This window comes from Coptis chinensis, chromosome 6 (genome assembly GCF_015680905.1).
Source record: "Coptis chinensis isolate HL-2020 chromosome 6, ASM1568090v1, whole genome shotgun sequence".
NCBI classification, from domain to species: Eukaryota; Viridiplantae; Streptophyta; class Magnoliopsida; order Ranunculales; family Ranunculaceae; genus Coptis; species Coptis chinensis.
The window spans coordinates 67,668,790-67,684,354 of NC_141461.1; the positions used below are offsets into that span (position 1 = coordinate 67,668,790).

At 40.4% G+C, this 15,565-nt stretch overlaps 1 long non-coding RNA gene and 1 other non-coding gene across 3 annotated transcripts; both read left to right on the forward strand.

The window, feature by feature from the left end:
• The first annotated feature begins 218 nt into the window (after positions 1–218).
• LOC147494079 (uncharacterized) lies at positions 219–13,955 on the forward strand. 2 transcript variants are annotated; one of them, XR_015199245.1, is made up of 6 exons: positions 219–1,413; positions 2,092–2,168; positions 3,069–3,482; positions 5,595–6,439; positions 6,533–7,129; positions 12,584–13,955. It is a non-coding gene; the product is annotated as an uncharacterized LOC147494079 (long non-coding RNA). The 2 variants fall into 2 exon arrangements; XR_015199244.1 differs by lacking the exons at positions 219–1,413; positions 2,092–2,168 and having other exon boundaries at positions 2,926–3,482.
• On the forward strand, positions 2,558–2,665 carry LOC147494080 (U6 spliceosomal RNA). The gene has a single exon (XR_015200562.1). It is a non-coding gene; the product is annotated as a U6 spliceosomal RNA (small nuclear RNA).
• Positions 13,956–15,565: the final 1,610 nt, after the last annotated feature.

Below are 15,565 nucleotides of genomic sequence, written 5' to 3' on the forward strand. Positions count from 1 at the left end.
TGAGATTGCTATGCTGCAATGTCTAAGCAGTGTTTCTAATCAATGTTACAAATGATGGCGTAGTTTTCAAGAGTGTCAATTTGAGATAGATGGTGATCATAACAAAGGAATAAAAGAGAAAAAAAAAAAAAAAAAAAAAGTTTTAACTTGAGTATTGTTAAAATCTTGTTATTTCTCCGCCATTGGATATCCAAAATAACTTTTTATGCCTCATTCTATTTCTTCATATATACTTGGAGTTACCATAGCAAGCTTATAAGTATATTAGCTTTACGATTGGGATGATCTCCCTTTTCTAGTGTTTTTCTTTGTTGATCGATATGCACTTTTTGCAGCCTGCATGAAATATTCAGAACTTGTTCTAACACAAGTTATTTGTGTTAAAACCAAGCCATTGTTTTATTATAGTTTAACTCAAGCTGACTTGGTTGGGGAGGCTAATTTGCACGCTGATTATATCATCTTGCAGACCAGCTCTTGAGTAAGAGAGCATTGCTTGCCTTTTGGTGGATGTGATTTAATTCCCTAGCACTGTATCTATAGATGTCGGTGGTAGAGATGTACACCTTGGGATTGAATACCCATGGAAACCCTTATCATGTGCCAAATGTATGAGATTTGGTCATAAAACTAGCAAGTGCAGTAATGTTACCCCTGCTGCACCTAACACTTCTAGGACTGCAGAACAAGGAGTGGAGAGTGACACTAGTACTTCAATTGATGAAGGGGTTAATGGGCAACCACCAATTCAGGTGGTCATTCAAACTTTAGAGCAACGAACATCCTCTTGTGTGGAGGAATCAAGTGCACCCATGACAGTGGTGGTAGTACCAGCTCCAGTAGCTCTTTTAAATGGTATTGATAGTGCTAAGGTTGCTGCTACTAGAGCTCAAATAGTAATGCCTGTGCATGTAGCTACCCCTGCTACTAGTGGTGCTCACGCTATCATTGGAGATGCACCTTTTACTCGGCAAAACTCAAGTGGTGCTATTAGAACTCTTGCCTATGACTGACTCAAATAGACAAGGCGGAGATCACTTAAATGCTGAAAACCAAGTGCAAACTTTTTGTTGCAAATATTGCTAGTGGAAACTTCTATACCCCATTGGTAGATGAACCAAATGGTGGGACAAGTGAACGCCATAATAGTAACTTGAACAGCCCTGCAAAGTCTCAGGAGCAAGTGATCAATGAAGCTCATCTCATTCTCATGCTGGTGAACTCAAGGGCACCAGGGAAGAAGATGAAAGGGGATTCACCCCGGTCGTGTCAAACAATAAGAAAGCAAAGCAGGCCAAGAGAACTAGTGGGTTGAAGCAGTCCCATGTTTCACCACCAAACACTAGATCTGAGCAGATAGAGTAGCTATGGATAGAGGCAGTGCTACTGAGTTAATAGCTGAATTTGAGGAAGGTAAGTCCGCATTGGCGTGAAGATGGATCTTTTCCGATAGTGCATTTTATAGGTTCACTAACTTAAGCCACTTCACCGCCTTCACGGTGGATAGTTAGCTAGTTTTGTTTGTGTTTTCGGTGTTCAAGTTAGGCTTCACAGCCATGTACATTATCTCCCCCCCCTCTTTATCATTTATAAAAAAATTCAGCTTACAGAAAAAGTGGATGTGCTTTAACAGTGTGAAAACCCATGAATTGTTCCTTGTAAGTATCAACTTTTCAGTCTGCTTTTATATTCCCTGCCCCTGGACTTTTTTTTTTCCTCTCTTTCTAGCCAACAGAAACCATCGATTTATTGATTTATCAAACACTGACAACATCCCTTGGACACATACAAGATATTACTTCATCAAACAATCTAGCACCAGATTCCTTACAATGGACTAGCTCCTTGTATTGCAAGCCAATCAGCTTAAAATATCCGGTTCAGTACTGTATTTTTTTTTTCCTGATAACCAACTATGGTTCAGTACTGTTTTTGAGAATGCTTATATTGTTAAGAAAATCTAATGAAGATATGGGGCAGGATGAAGTCTACACTCTGGTGAATAGTACTCTTACTGTTAGTGCTTTCACGGTTCTTCACAAAATCAACTTCCAATAGTATGACAACTAGTTTTCATATTTTTGCGTGTAGGCTGGAGCTCTGGACAATATTGTTAGGACATTTAGGGTTGGGATTGTTGAACTTAAACTTTCTGTGGAAGAGCTAAGGTATTTTCAAAATTGTTGTCTTTGATATATTATGAATGTGGATAAGCACCTTTTAGATTCTTTTAAATTTTATGTGTCTATGTTGGCACCAAAACTGCAAATTTGGTCGAGTGGTATGGCCTGGTTCAGGCAATGTTATAACTAGTTTGGCGCTTTGTTTTCTCTAATTTTCCTGGTCTGATCCAAAGTAAATCCATTCAACCTAATAGGGTAGTAGAATGGACCTGATGGATTACTATCTATACGTATAGTAGAAATGACAATCGTCAGTAGCCTACTTTATAACCCCAGGGAAATGTGGGTCAATTCCAAAGCTGACCCTCCGTAGTGATATGCAAATCCTAAAGTGTGGTGGCAAGTTCCTTACACATTGGATGTGCTTGAAATCTATACTTGCAATGCTCTCCTGAATAGAATTTGAACTAGAACAGAGAAGATTAGCATGGCCCCTGCGCAAGGATGGCTGGCACAAATTTTGAGAATTGGTTCAAATTTTGCATATAAAAAATTATAGAAAAACACGAAAAAGTGGTTGCCCACTGCCTAAAGCCCTACCAAAATAGATGCAAGTACTGATAAGGTTCTTTGCAGTTCTAAAATGACAGAAAAGTTTTTCTGGATTTGGTGGAAATTTTGGGTGTGAAACGGAACCATTTACCAAGACATCCTGTTGTAGCTCACAACTTCAGATTTTAACCAGGATAACTTTTGAATTTGCAGTAATACCAAGCATAGGCAGAGGGTAAGACAAGGAAGTAGGAAAAAAAAATCATTAGATATTTATGTAGGTGATAAGTATCAGACATAAGTTCACATTCTCTAGTTATTTTCCATTGGCATGAAACTTCAAACCTTGCTGAGTAGAAATTATAATTGTGGCATACTGTTTGCTGAATCTAGGACAGAGCGGGTCTGGTTACAGCACATGTGGAGGCTCAAGTTGAGAGCTCTGCCAAAGAAAGCGTCCGATTAAGAAACTCAAAGAATGGTTGGCAAGTGAAAATTTAAGGTTTAACTTGTGAGGATTTCCTGATCTCAAAGATATATGCCAATCTTTTCTTTTGGTGATATGTGGTTCTGAAGAATTATTTAAGCTATGGTTTTGTAATTTTGTTTGTTGTCTTTGAGCTTTTGCAGACCTCATAGTTAGGCATGTAACCCCCATTAGTTCTAACAGGTGAAACTATTTTAAAAAGGTTCAAGGTTTTTTGGTGTACAATACAGCTGTAGATCGAAAAAGAAATGACAAGGAAAGTATCAGCTTAGCAGGAAGCAGCAGTAGGCATAACTGTAGAACGATCTTGTATGTCCCAGGTATGTTCAGTTGTTCACAATGTTGTGCAGTATATGTGTGAAGGTTTTTCTGTTGTAAACTTGAAGTCTGTTTGCTATTTCTCCCAACATATTTGCCAATCTATCTTCAAGTATAGTTATACTAATAGAGTAGATTCTCGTGGAGTCATGGCAATGACCATTCTCATCATGGTTTGTTGTACCGACATATTAAACCTTCAATATTATCAGTATATTAAAAAATGCTCTTATGGAAGAGCTTTAATCTGCTAAACTCTTAAAATGAGTACCGCCACCACAAGGTGAAACAAACATATCTAAGGTAGTGGATCCGAACGATGGAATAACCTGATATTTTCTGGGTATTTGGACATGGATTCAGGGATCATCATATTCCAGCTTTACATTCATTTGCAGCCATTTTCATTGTGGGATCCATCAGATGTAAGTTAGGGGAAAGGAGATATAGAAATAGTGTGCCACTGATAGGATCTTTGCCCGTCAAGTGTTGGTTCAAAATGGTCTTAAGTGCGATAGGTAAATGTGAAACTTTCTCTCAATTGGCAAGTAAATAATGCTCTACAGAAAGCATAACAATATCTTAAGAATACTGTACTTGGGTATAACAATGGTATTTCTGTTGGAATTAGAACTGTTGAAATGTTAATTATGTGGTGCTATCAGTCTATAACTACTCTGTATTGCAAGTGGTAGCTGTATCTTTCTGCAAACACAATGGAAGAAGTAAGAAAACAATATCCATATTTCGTTTTGTGATAGAAAGGCCTGTGCTGTTAAAGAGCTGACTTAAGATGAAATATATCAATTGAGTTATTTAAGTATAATGAGAGCAAACTATTTTTGTCTGATCCACTCCATGCAAATGGAAGAATTGTTCTTCCATGGTATAGTAGATGCAACCCTAGGAGCATTTTCTATAATTCGTGCAAGTAGACAGAATTGGGTGGTGTGATCTTACTTCCGAAGTTTGGACATGCATATATCATGTCTGCCAATACTTTGTCCAGATAATCTAGGGCTGAGAACTTGGGAAACAATACTGTACCATTCATCAGCATGTGTTCTCTCAAGTCTTCCAGTATTTAGGTTGCTTCCACCAATTTAATTGAGAAGATCAACCTCCGGATGGACCGTATACCTTGGTATTAGGATGAAATGTTTGGAGTTGGGATTATATTTCCACATCTGACTTAAGCGGATATATAGCAAAATCTACTTGAGGGTCCATGTGTTAGGAGGCAATAGTAGTTACTTCCTTGAGACTCAGGCACACAAGGTTGGGATATATGCAATTGGAAAGTTTGTATTATCGACAGAATACCCAGGTTTCGTGAAGGACATTTTATTTTAGTACCGCTAAGAGACTTCATCAAAAGAGAATAAGGATAAATGAAAGAATTTTAGAGGATGTGTTATATCCAGTTGTATTTTATAGGGGAAGAATCATCAGTCTTGTGAAAAATCTGTCCACATATTGGAAAGGAAAAGACATTATAGTTGTTATCAGGAGTTCAGGACAGATTTTCTTTTTTTCTTTTTTTTCTCTCTTCAAACCAGCTGACCACTTTCATCAACTGCTTAGGGACCTGTGAGGCTGTGAACTTTTGCATTTCCATTTTCACTATTTGAGATTTTCATTAAGATTAATTTTCGATAAGATATTGTTCATTGAGACGGTGACCTGGGTGAGCTTTGCTTTGATAATGCTGCAGCTGTCAGTCGTGTGGCAGAAACTGGATGAGTCACAAGCAATGTTAAAGGCCAAGCCGAAAGCCAAAGTTTTATATTATTGAGTACTAAAACTTGATTTCCTGATTGAAACTTCTTGAAGGGAGAACTTCTTTGGGGATGATATTTTTTATTAATGTACTACGTAATGATGAAATGGATTAGTTTAGACTAGCGAGTAGGTACTCGTAGTTATTTACTCATTTCTCGAGCAGCTTTATCTCCATATAAGAACTGCGGTTGATTTTAATTTTCACTTTGGCAGAATGTAAAATCCACACGTGCACACACTATTCTTTCTTCTTGTAATACTTACATTTTCCTTCCTTATCTTCATGCTTTCTAAGAAGGGATTCCTCATTACAGCAATAATGTATTTTGTAGGTGGTTCCCTAAGTGCTGCAGCCTTGGTTGTGAAAGATGCAGTTGAGAAGTCATTGAGGTTGGCAGACTTGAAAAAAAATTAAATGAGGGAGAGAGAGATTGGAGGATATGGCTATCAACTAAAGTCTTTTACCCGGAAGGATTTGCAATGTCGTCAGAACAGGTCGAGATATGTATACTGTCCATGGCAACGGCTGGGACAACTTTTTTGGCCAAGACACAAGAACATAGTTCACAAGAAATGGAGCTTTCATGCCCCTTATTCAAGTAGACAACATTATTTACTTCTTTTCTATTTAGTAACTGTGTCTTCAAGGTAGGTACGGTAAATGTCTTTTCCAGGCCGTACTTCTTGAAAATTTTGATGGTAACTGGATTCTTGAAATTTGCCGATGATCTTATATGTTCATACACAGGTTCGCACTTCTGGCTACCAAGCAAAGTGGGAACTTCTTGTGCATTGTGAGGCCAAATGCTTCTTCCATGTCCACGCTCTTTCTTTCTAGCCCATTGGAAGGGAGTACGACGAGGAATTAAACAGGGGAAAGACTAGATTCCATGCACTGCTTCAGGAAACACAGGAGCTATTGGGTGGATTTAGTAGTGCCGACTTCTTTCCATGGCTAAGATGGATTCACAAGCTTGATGGCCTAGATACAAAGCTTGAGAAGAATTTTCGACAATTGGATAAGTTCTACGATGAAGTAATTGAGGATCACCTTGACCCCAAGAGACCTAAACCTGGAGTAGAAGATCTTGTTGATGTTCTGCTCCGACTTCAGAGAGATCCTACTCAAAGGAACAGCCACAGCCTAAGTAGTGATCAAATTAAAGGAGTCCTCGCGGTCTGTTATTACTCCTCTTTTTTCTTATATTGTCTTGTATTTATCAACTGAAACAAATAATTTGTGTTTCCTATACCTCTATGGGAATTACAGGACATGTTCATTGCTGGAACTGATACATCTTCAGCAACACTGACATGGACTATGACAGAGCTCATCAAGAATCCAACAATGATGAAGAAAGCACAAGGGAAGTGAGACAAGTTGTGAGGAAGGAAATTAATGGTGGAAGAAACTGATCTTCCTCAACTGAACTACTTTAACTTAGTAATTAAGGAGGCAATGAGGCTTCACCCTCCTGCTCCACTCTTAGTTCCAAGGGAAACTACAGAAAACTGCAAAATTCAAGGATATAACATTCCAGCAAAAACAAGGGTGTTCATCAATGCCAAATCAATCGCAACCGATCCAAGAATTTGGGACAATCCAGAAGAGTTTTGGCCAGAGCCGTTCTTAGATACTTCCAATGATTTTATGGGGAAGGACTACAAATTCGTACCATTTGGATGTGGCCGGAGGAGTTGGCCTGGGATTTACTTTGCTTTAGTACTCATAGAACTTGTTCTCGCAAATCTTCTACATTGTTTCAACTTAAATTAATGGTACCGTAAGAAGATGCAATCAAAGCAATCATGAGTGCTACTTCTTCTTCCCTCACGGTTCGTAAGGATTGAACTCTCTTTGTGCTTAGTGTTGGGTTGTTGGAACCGTCGAGCTTTGCTCCGGTTGTCCGTATACCACACTCGACCTTTGCACCTGATGAAGAGGCGACCTTCTTCGTCCATAAGCCTTCTCTTCTCGTGCAATGATGTCCGAAGAAGAAGCGTAAGCGCCTGCCTAAAAAGCGACTCGCTCATGATCTAATGAAAAGGCGCCTTCTTAAGCCGCCAGCACTCGTCATGATCTAATCACCTATAATTAAGCTCCGAAATTGCGGCCCAAGCCCATTTTACTTCCCCTTTGTCTATGTACACCTATATAAAGGAAATAGATTAGGGTTTTGAAGTACAACTTTGAGAGATTCATTTCTAGGGTATTGTGGGAGCTCTATTGAGCTAGGGTTTGAGTGAGGCCTCTTCTTATTGATTCTTGATCTCTTGTAAACTCTCCAATCTTTGTTATAAAGGAAACTTCGGCTCTTGTGTGTGGATGTAGGTAACATTTACCGAACCACCTAAAATTTCCATTATTATTGTTGCTATGAATTGTGATGATATTGTAGTGGTTTTGCTTTGTTGAGGTTGTTGTGATAACTACCAAAGTCTTGGGTGGGTGATTTCCTTGGTGTGATCTCCAAGTTGAAATCATTTGGGATAGAAAGTAACTAGATTGAAGGTGTGACTTTCTAGTGAAATCTCCCAACAAGTGGTATCGAGCACGGTTTTGAATCATTGGAACAAGGTGTGTGAGGAAAGACTCCACCTTTAGCACGAGAGAGCTAGGTGTTTGAAGAAATTCCTCGAGAAGTTCTCCACCGTTGTTTTTGGTTAAGAGAGTCATGGCGACCGAAAAGGAAAGCACAAGATAGAGAAGTTTGTGGAACAAACCGGCTATTGGAAGATGCAAATTGAGGATGTTCTCTATCAAAAGGATTTGATGGAAACATTGATATGTGAAGGATGAGATTCCGCAAGATAAATGAGATTTGCAAGATAGAAAGGCCTTGGCCACAATCCGATTGAGTCTTTCGAAGTCGGTAGCCTTCAATATTAAGGCCGAGAAGGCGGTAAGAAGTCTCATGGAGGCACTTACTACGATGTATGAACAACCCCGCCTTGAACAAAGTCTATTTGATCACCAAGCTATTTAGTATGAAAATGTTGGAGGGACCTCCTTCAGGATCACCTAAATGAATTCAACCAAACTAAGGACCAATTGGAGTCGGTTGAGATTACATTTAGTGATGAGGTGCTAGCTTTGGCGATACTTGGACAATTGCCTCCAAGTTGGAATGCGACTATGGCGGCTATTAGTGGCTCTCGGGAATGACCAAGTTGAAGTTTGAGCACGTTGTTAGTATGGTACTAAGCGAGGAAACCGGAGGCAAGGATTGTCCGTCATCTTCGGGATCAACTTCGTGGTCGGCATTGGATCGGAGGGAAGAAAGTCAAGCAGAGTCGTAGTAAGAAGAAGTGGAGGGAGATCGAAATCTCAAGCCTCCCGGTTGCAAAGCGTTGAACACAAACCTCGAGACATGAGTGAAGTGGTGTGCTATAATTGTGGTAGGCCGGCCACTATAATTGCAATTGCACCAAGAAACAAGAAACAACAACAACATTAATAAGAACAAGAAAAGAATCAAGAAGCTAATGTTATTGAGATGGTAGATGACGCTTTGATATGTTGTGGATGGAGCACAAGAAGGAGTCTTGGGTACTTGATTCGCCGCATCTTTCCATGCTACCTCACATCGAGAGTTCCTTGAGAACTACACCGAAGGTGACCTTGGAACGGTCTTTTCGGTGATGACCAACCTTGTGACATTGTCGGCAAGGGTGATGATGCATATCAAGATGAATGGCTCGTCATGGTTATTGAGGGACGTCGGACATGTTCGGATTTGAGGAAGAATTTGATTTACGTGGGGCAATTGGCAAGTGAAGGATTTGTTCTGATCTTTACCGGTGATACTTGGAAGGTCTCGAAGGGTTCATTGATTGTTGCAAATGGTAAGAAAGATGGTACTCTACATGATTGCACATGGTTGTGAGTCGATTGCCGTGGGCAACATGGCAAAGAGGATCGAATGTTTGGCAACCGGCAGACTTGGTCACATGAGTGAGAAAGGAATGAAAATCCTTCACTCTTCGGTAAACTCCCAAAGTTACTGATCATTTGAAATTGACCGTGAGCTGTGTATTTGGAAAGCGAAAGCGGGTGAGGAGAATGGGTGGACTCTCAAAAAGCTAGAAGGCTTGAGTTGATACATAGATGTCCGGGGGCTAATGTCTCTTCACTTGGCGGAAAGTCATATTTTGTGACTTTCATTGATGACCATACTAGGAAGGTGTGGGTCTATTTCTTGAGAGACACAAGTCGAAGTATTTGAAGTGTTCAAGACTTGGAAGGCCATGGTTGAGAATGAGACAAGCTTGAAAGTAAAAGAATGAGATCCGACAACGGTGGAGAGTATGAGGATTCAGGTTTTAAAATCTTGTCGACAATGGCATCAAGATGGAAAAGACTTTGCCGGGGACACCTCGTGAGAATGGGGTTCGAAGCGGATGAATAGAACAGCGATGAGAGAGCTAGGTGTATCGCATTACACTAGCGAGGCTTTTGCCAGTTAAGGGCTGAAAGTGTTAGCAGCCAGACTTACGATCAATAGAGGACCATCAGTGCCTTTGGATTTTAAGATTCCAGAGGAAGTGTGGAGCGGGAAGGATGTGAACCTTTCCCATTTGAAGGTGTTTGGTTGTGTGTCCTATGTTCACATTAGTGACCAAGCTAGAAGCAAGCTTGATGCTAAGTCACTAAAGTGCACCTTCATCGGCTATGGCGGTGATGATTTTGGGTATCGCTTTTGGGATGATCAAAATCGGAAAATCATTCGTAGTAGAGATGTTGTGTTTAATGAAAAGGTGATGTATAAGGACAGAGATGAAGCACAAACCAAGGAATCGGGTACAGAGAGAGGCACAGAGTATGTTGAGTTGGAAGACTCGATGTTAGTGGTATAGTGGGAGCTCCAGTCGAGGAGGATCGGTAGTAGTGATTTCGAGAGAATAATGAGGATACCACACCACCGAGTCCATCTCCACCTCGTGCCCCAAAGGAAGACATCCAGCCACATGTACCGAGTTGAGATATCCGCCCTCCACCTATGTGAATTACTTGCTACTATCGATGGTGGCGAGCCTCAATGCTATGATGGAGCATTGGAGGTGAGTGATGCAAGCAAGTGGGAGCTTGCTATGCAAGATGAGATGAAGTCCCTCATCTCTTGTGGCACGTGGGAGTTAGCCAAACTACCCGTGGGCAAGAAGGCTCTGAGAACAAATGGGTGTTTAGAGTCAAAGAGGAACATGATGGTTCCCGAGAGATACAAGGCAAGGCTAGTAGTCAAGGGTTTTCATTGAAAGCGGGCATTGACTTCACAGAGATATTCTAAACCGAATACTATTCGGTCGGTGTTGAGTATTGTTGCATGCCGGAAGATTTGTATCTTGGCGGTTGGATGTTAAAACCGCCTTCCTCCCATGGTGACCTAGTTGAGGAAATTTATATGCAAAGAACCGGAGGGTTTCATCAAGAAGGGTAAAGAGAATATGGTATGCGGGCTCGAGAAAGAGCTTGTATGGTTTGAAACAAGCCCCCTAGAAGCGGTGGTGCAGGAAGTTTGATAACTTCATGCAAGGAAATGGCTACTATAAGTGCAGCGACCATTGTTGCTACTTCAAGAGGTTCGACTCGGCTACATCATCCATTTGCTATATGTTGATGATATGTTAGTAGCGAGTTCGATATGTCGAAATTGGGAGATTGAAAGAGAAGTTAGCAAGTGAGTTCTCTATGAAGGACTTGGGTGCTTGTGAAACAGATTCTAGGGATGAGGATCGGAAGAGATATGAGTAAAGGTATTCGGAGTTGTCTCGGTGAGTATATTGAGAAGGTATTGAAGAGGTTCAAGATGGGTAGTCGCGAAAACCGGTTTGCACACCTTTGGTGATCCACTTCAAGTTGTCCAAGGAACACTCTCCCAAGATTGTTGAGGAAAGAAACTTCATGGCTAAGGTACCATCGCCCTCGCCATTGGAAGTCTTATGTATGCCATGGTTTACACGCGTCCGGATATAGCCCAAGATGGGATTTGTCGATAGATTTATGTCTAATCTCGGCAAGCAACATTGGGAAGCCGTGAAGTGGATATTGAGATATCGAGAGGTACTACAGAGAAATGCCTTTGTTATGGAAGGGTGTTGTGAACCCGCAAGGGTATGTGGATGCCGATTTTGCAGGAGAAGTAGATCCATGAAGAAGCACTCGGTTATGTCTTTACGAGTGGGGTGCACTGCGATGAGTTGGATTTTCGATTCTGAAAGTATGTGGCGTTCTGAGGCAAGCAAAGAGATGATCCGTTCTGAGGGATTGATGGAAGAGCTTGGGATGAAGCAAGAGAGAAGTGTGTTTACGGTGATAGTCGAGTGCTATACATCTTGCCAAGAATTCCGCCTTTCATTCTAGGACCAAAGCACATTGGTCTCCCGGTATCATTTTATCCGATCTCTGTTGGAGGATGAGGTTTTGGCACTTGAGAAGATCCAAGGGAGTGAGAATCCGGCGGATATGTTGACCAAGGCCGTGCCTACTGAGAAGTTGAAGTTGTGTTCAACTTCGGTGGGTCTTCTTGCTTGAAGACCATGATGGATGAAGTGTTTCTTTAGTATATTGGTTTTGGATTGAGTTGTTACAAATTGAGATGTGATGTGCATGAAGAATCTCGAAGGTTCAAGTGGGAGATTGTTGGGTTGTTGGAACCGCCGAGCTTTGCTCGGTTGTCCAGATACCACACTCGACCTTTGCAGACTGATGAAGAAGAGGCGTAGACCCGTCCGTCCCCTTCGCGCTTTCGTCTGATCGCCCGAACGCTTTGTCATGATCTAATGAAGAGGGCGGCTTCGGTTTTCGCTCATGATCTAATGAAGAAGGGCGCCTCACCTATAAAGCGCCAGCTCTCAAGCTCGCACTGCGGCCCAAGCCCATTTTACTTCCCCTTTGTCTATGTACACCTATATAAAGGAAATAGATTAGGGTTTTGAAGTACAACTTTGAGAGATTCATTTCTAGGGTATTGTGGGAGCTCTATTGAGCTAGGGTTTGAGTGAGGCCTCTTCTTATTGATTCTTGATCTCTTGTAAACTCTCCAATCTTTGTTATAAAGGAAACTTCGGCTCTTGTGTGTGGATGTAGGTAACATTTACGAACCACCTAAATCTCGTGTCTCTTTGCATTGTTACTTCCATTATTATTGTTGCTATGGTGAATGATGATATTGTAGTGGTTTTGCTTTGTTGAGGTTGTTGTGATAACTACCAAAGTCTTGGGTGGGTGATTTCCTTGGTGTGATCTCCAAGTTGAAATCATTTGGGATAGAAAGTAGCTAGATTGAGGTGTGACTTTCTAGTGAAATCTCCCAACACTTAGTACTTCCAATACTGTTATCTTCCTAATCTCCCTCCAGTACTCACCGTAAGGTGCAAAAGTTATGTCAGAACATTCGTAATTAAGTTTTTTCGCTGCATACAAGAGAGGTCTACCTGAAAAGACAAGATCATGGGTCTTAAAGATTTCTCTTGCCATATCTGCGGAGGAAACCACAACTGTAGGAATGGAGCCTAATGGAAGAAACATAAGCTGCCCATATATATCCGAAAGTCTTTTAAGAGAGCAATGTGGTAAGCCAGTAAGCTGGTGCAGGTTCCCAATGAGAGGAAGCCTCATTGGACCAGGAGGAAGATTCTCTTTCCCTTTCAGGTTCCTTCTTTGTGTGTAAAACAGCAACAGTGGTATTACGAAAACAAGCAAAAGGATCAGCAGAAAGTTGATGCATACTGCAAATATATAATGCAACCATTCTTCATGCATTTGTGATGATCTATGAGCTTTGTGGAAAAGATGCAGCAAAAACAATGGTGTCTCTCTATTATTCACAGTTTAGTTTCAGCTGTGAACGAATTGTTTCTCACTGAAATCCACTTTATATAACAGAGGTTGTGGCTGATAAGGCATTATATGATTGGTGCACCATGTGAACTTTCCTTTCTCATCGACTGTTGGACACGGCAGCTATACTTAGGTGATTGGCCCCTACCATGCCCCTTGGCAGCACAGAATAGCTATGAATAATGAAGGAGATTTGAAGAAATAAAACGAGTTCGTTATGTTTTGTGTGCATCGGCAATTTGAAAGTGACGCAGCTCATAGTCCAGGCTGTGTTTGGTTCGCTGGAACTGAATTGTAAATGCAGACAGTCGAGAGGGAAGAAAAAATATTCTCTGCATATATTTATGACAAAAAGAAGAATGGGATTTTGAGAAGGGCAGAGCTGATTGGTGTGGATATAGCGTGTAGTAATGTTGTTGTTGGCATGCAAGCTTGAACTTCAGGCAGTGCAACTAGTTGGGGATAGCAAGTCAATCATATCCATTCAGAAACAGTATTGATCTTACTCTTAAAACTGACACCTCCCATGAAAGACATAAATTCATTAGGTTCAGGTGGCTGGTGAGGACTTGGATTTTGCACCCAAACTACTATGATTTCAAATATAACATTTGAAAGTGCAAGACTAACCTGCCGCACAAATATCTGCCGATGCATGGTAAATTGGTTCAGCAAGCCAAAGATAAACTTGCCGCCCTCATCTCGTAGCAAGCAGCCAGCACCAGGATTTCCTAAACTCGATCCATCTGAGTATGAGTTTAAACCAATTATGGGGCGGGAAGATCCAGGATATCATATCGTTTGAATGGATTGAGACACTTTTCTGGAAGAGCTGTCAATACCACTTCCAATTGGGATCGCAAAAGTGTTATGGCAGGAGGCACATCATCTAGCCCAGTGGGCTTTGAAACATTATGTTGGAACAATGTCGCCCGTTAGTTTCGGTTTACCCAAAATATTTGTTTGAAGACTTGAGCAAGGTTTGTCCTATTATGGTCACTCTACTATTATTTCCAAAAGTTTTGGATGAATAATTGTTATTTGATTTTTGTAAGAATAACTTTTGGAGATAGAGCTTAATTTGGGGTGCTAATGTTCTCACCGCACACTTTTGTAGGTTCCCCGTCAAACGTTTGTCATGTCCAATTACCACTTCCACCACCCATTATCCACTCTCTTATTCTCCATTATGTTTTAGGGCATCTCCAATGGGGGGAAAACTGTATAGAGTGGAAATTTTACACTCTAAATGTCAAAAAACTCTTTCCAATGAGAGTGTTATACCGTATATAATAGAGTATTAGTTGATAGAGAGGGTGGGGAATTCCCCCTCTCGCTATCAGCTAATAAAAAGCTCGGGCGACACTTGAACAGACGTCTGAGTAAAAACAAATTCGGACGTTACTTGAAGTGTCGTCCCTATCTATTTCTAAAGTCACAATTTAAAATTTTTAAACTCGGGCGTCATTTGAAGTGACGTCCCACTTTAATTTAAAGAGGGACGTCACTTTCCGAGTTTAAAATTGAATTTTTTTATATTTTTCCATTGGAAACAATAGAGAGTGGATATTTATGGACTCTACAATAATTTACAATTGGAGTAGTAAAATCCTAATGACATCTAGGTGGCGCCTATGTGGAGATGTAATTTTACACCCTCCATTGGAGATGCCCTTAGTAGCCTTTCAAGAGCTCTCGTCTCTTCCAATTAATAAACTACAATTTGGGTTCTCTACTTTCGAATTGCACATGCCAATGGCTTCAACACTTCTTGGGTTGTTAATTCACATGCGTGCTAAAAGACAAGAATGATTAATTTCAATAAACAACAGTTGTAAGAAAATTACATTTTGCTAAAACAGTATTATAATCCAAACAAGCTTGACAATAACCCATTCTAGAAAACTCAAGCTTTGGTAATTGAAGAAATGAGACTTTTTTGCCATTTAACTTTTTAGTAGCAGCTATGTTGCACGGACGCAGACACTGACGCGGCTACTCGGTTATATCTCAAAAAGGTAGGACGTGGACGCGGACGCGATAAAAGACACTGAAATTAATTAATATGTATAATTTTATTTTATATAAATTGAACATTAAAAACTAAATTAAATATATCAATATTCATAAATTCAAAACTATTAAAGATAAATAGCCACAAAATTAAGTTTAATATTTCCTAATCAAACTTTAAAAACATTTCATAACTCTTAACAAAACAAAAAATGGAAAATTTGAGTTTTTTAATATTATTTCGATTTATTTTTTTATTTTTTTGGGTCAAAATCCGCGTCCTGACTGCGTCCGATTTAGTTAACTGCGTCCGACGCCCGTCCATACCCTATCCGCGTCCGACGCGGACATAACCCATTGGTAGGTGCATCCGTGTTTTAGAGAGTAGTAGTTATGAAGAGAAGTCTTGATTTGGAGACTTCACCATACTTTACTATTTAGAGAGGGTAA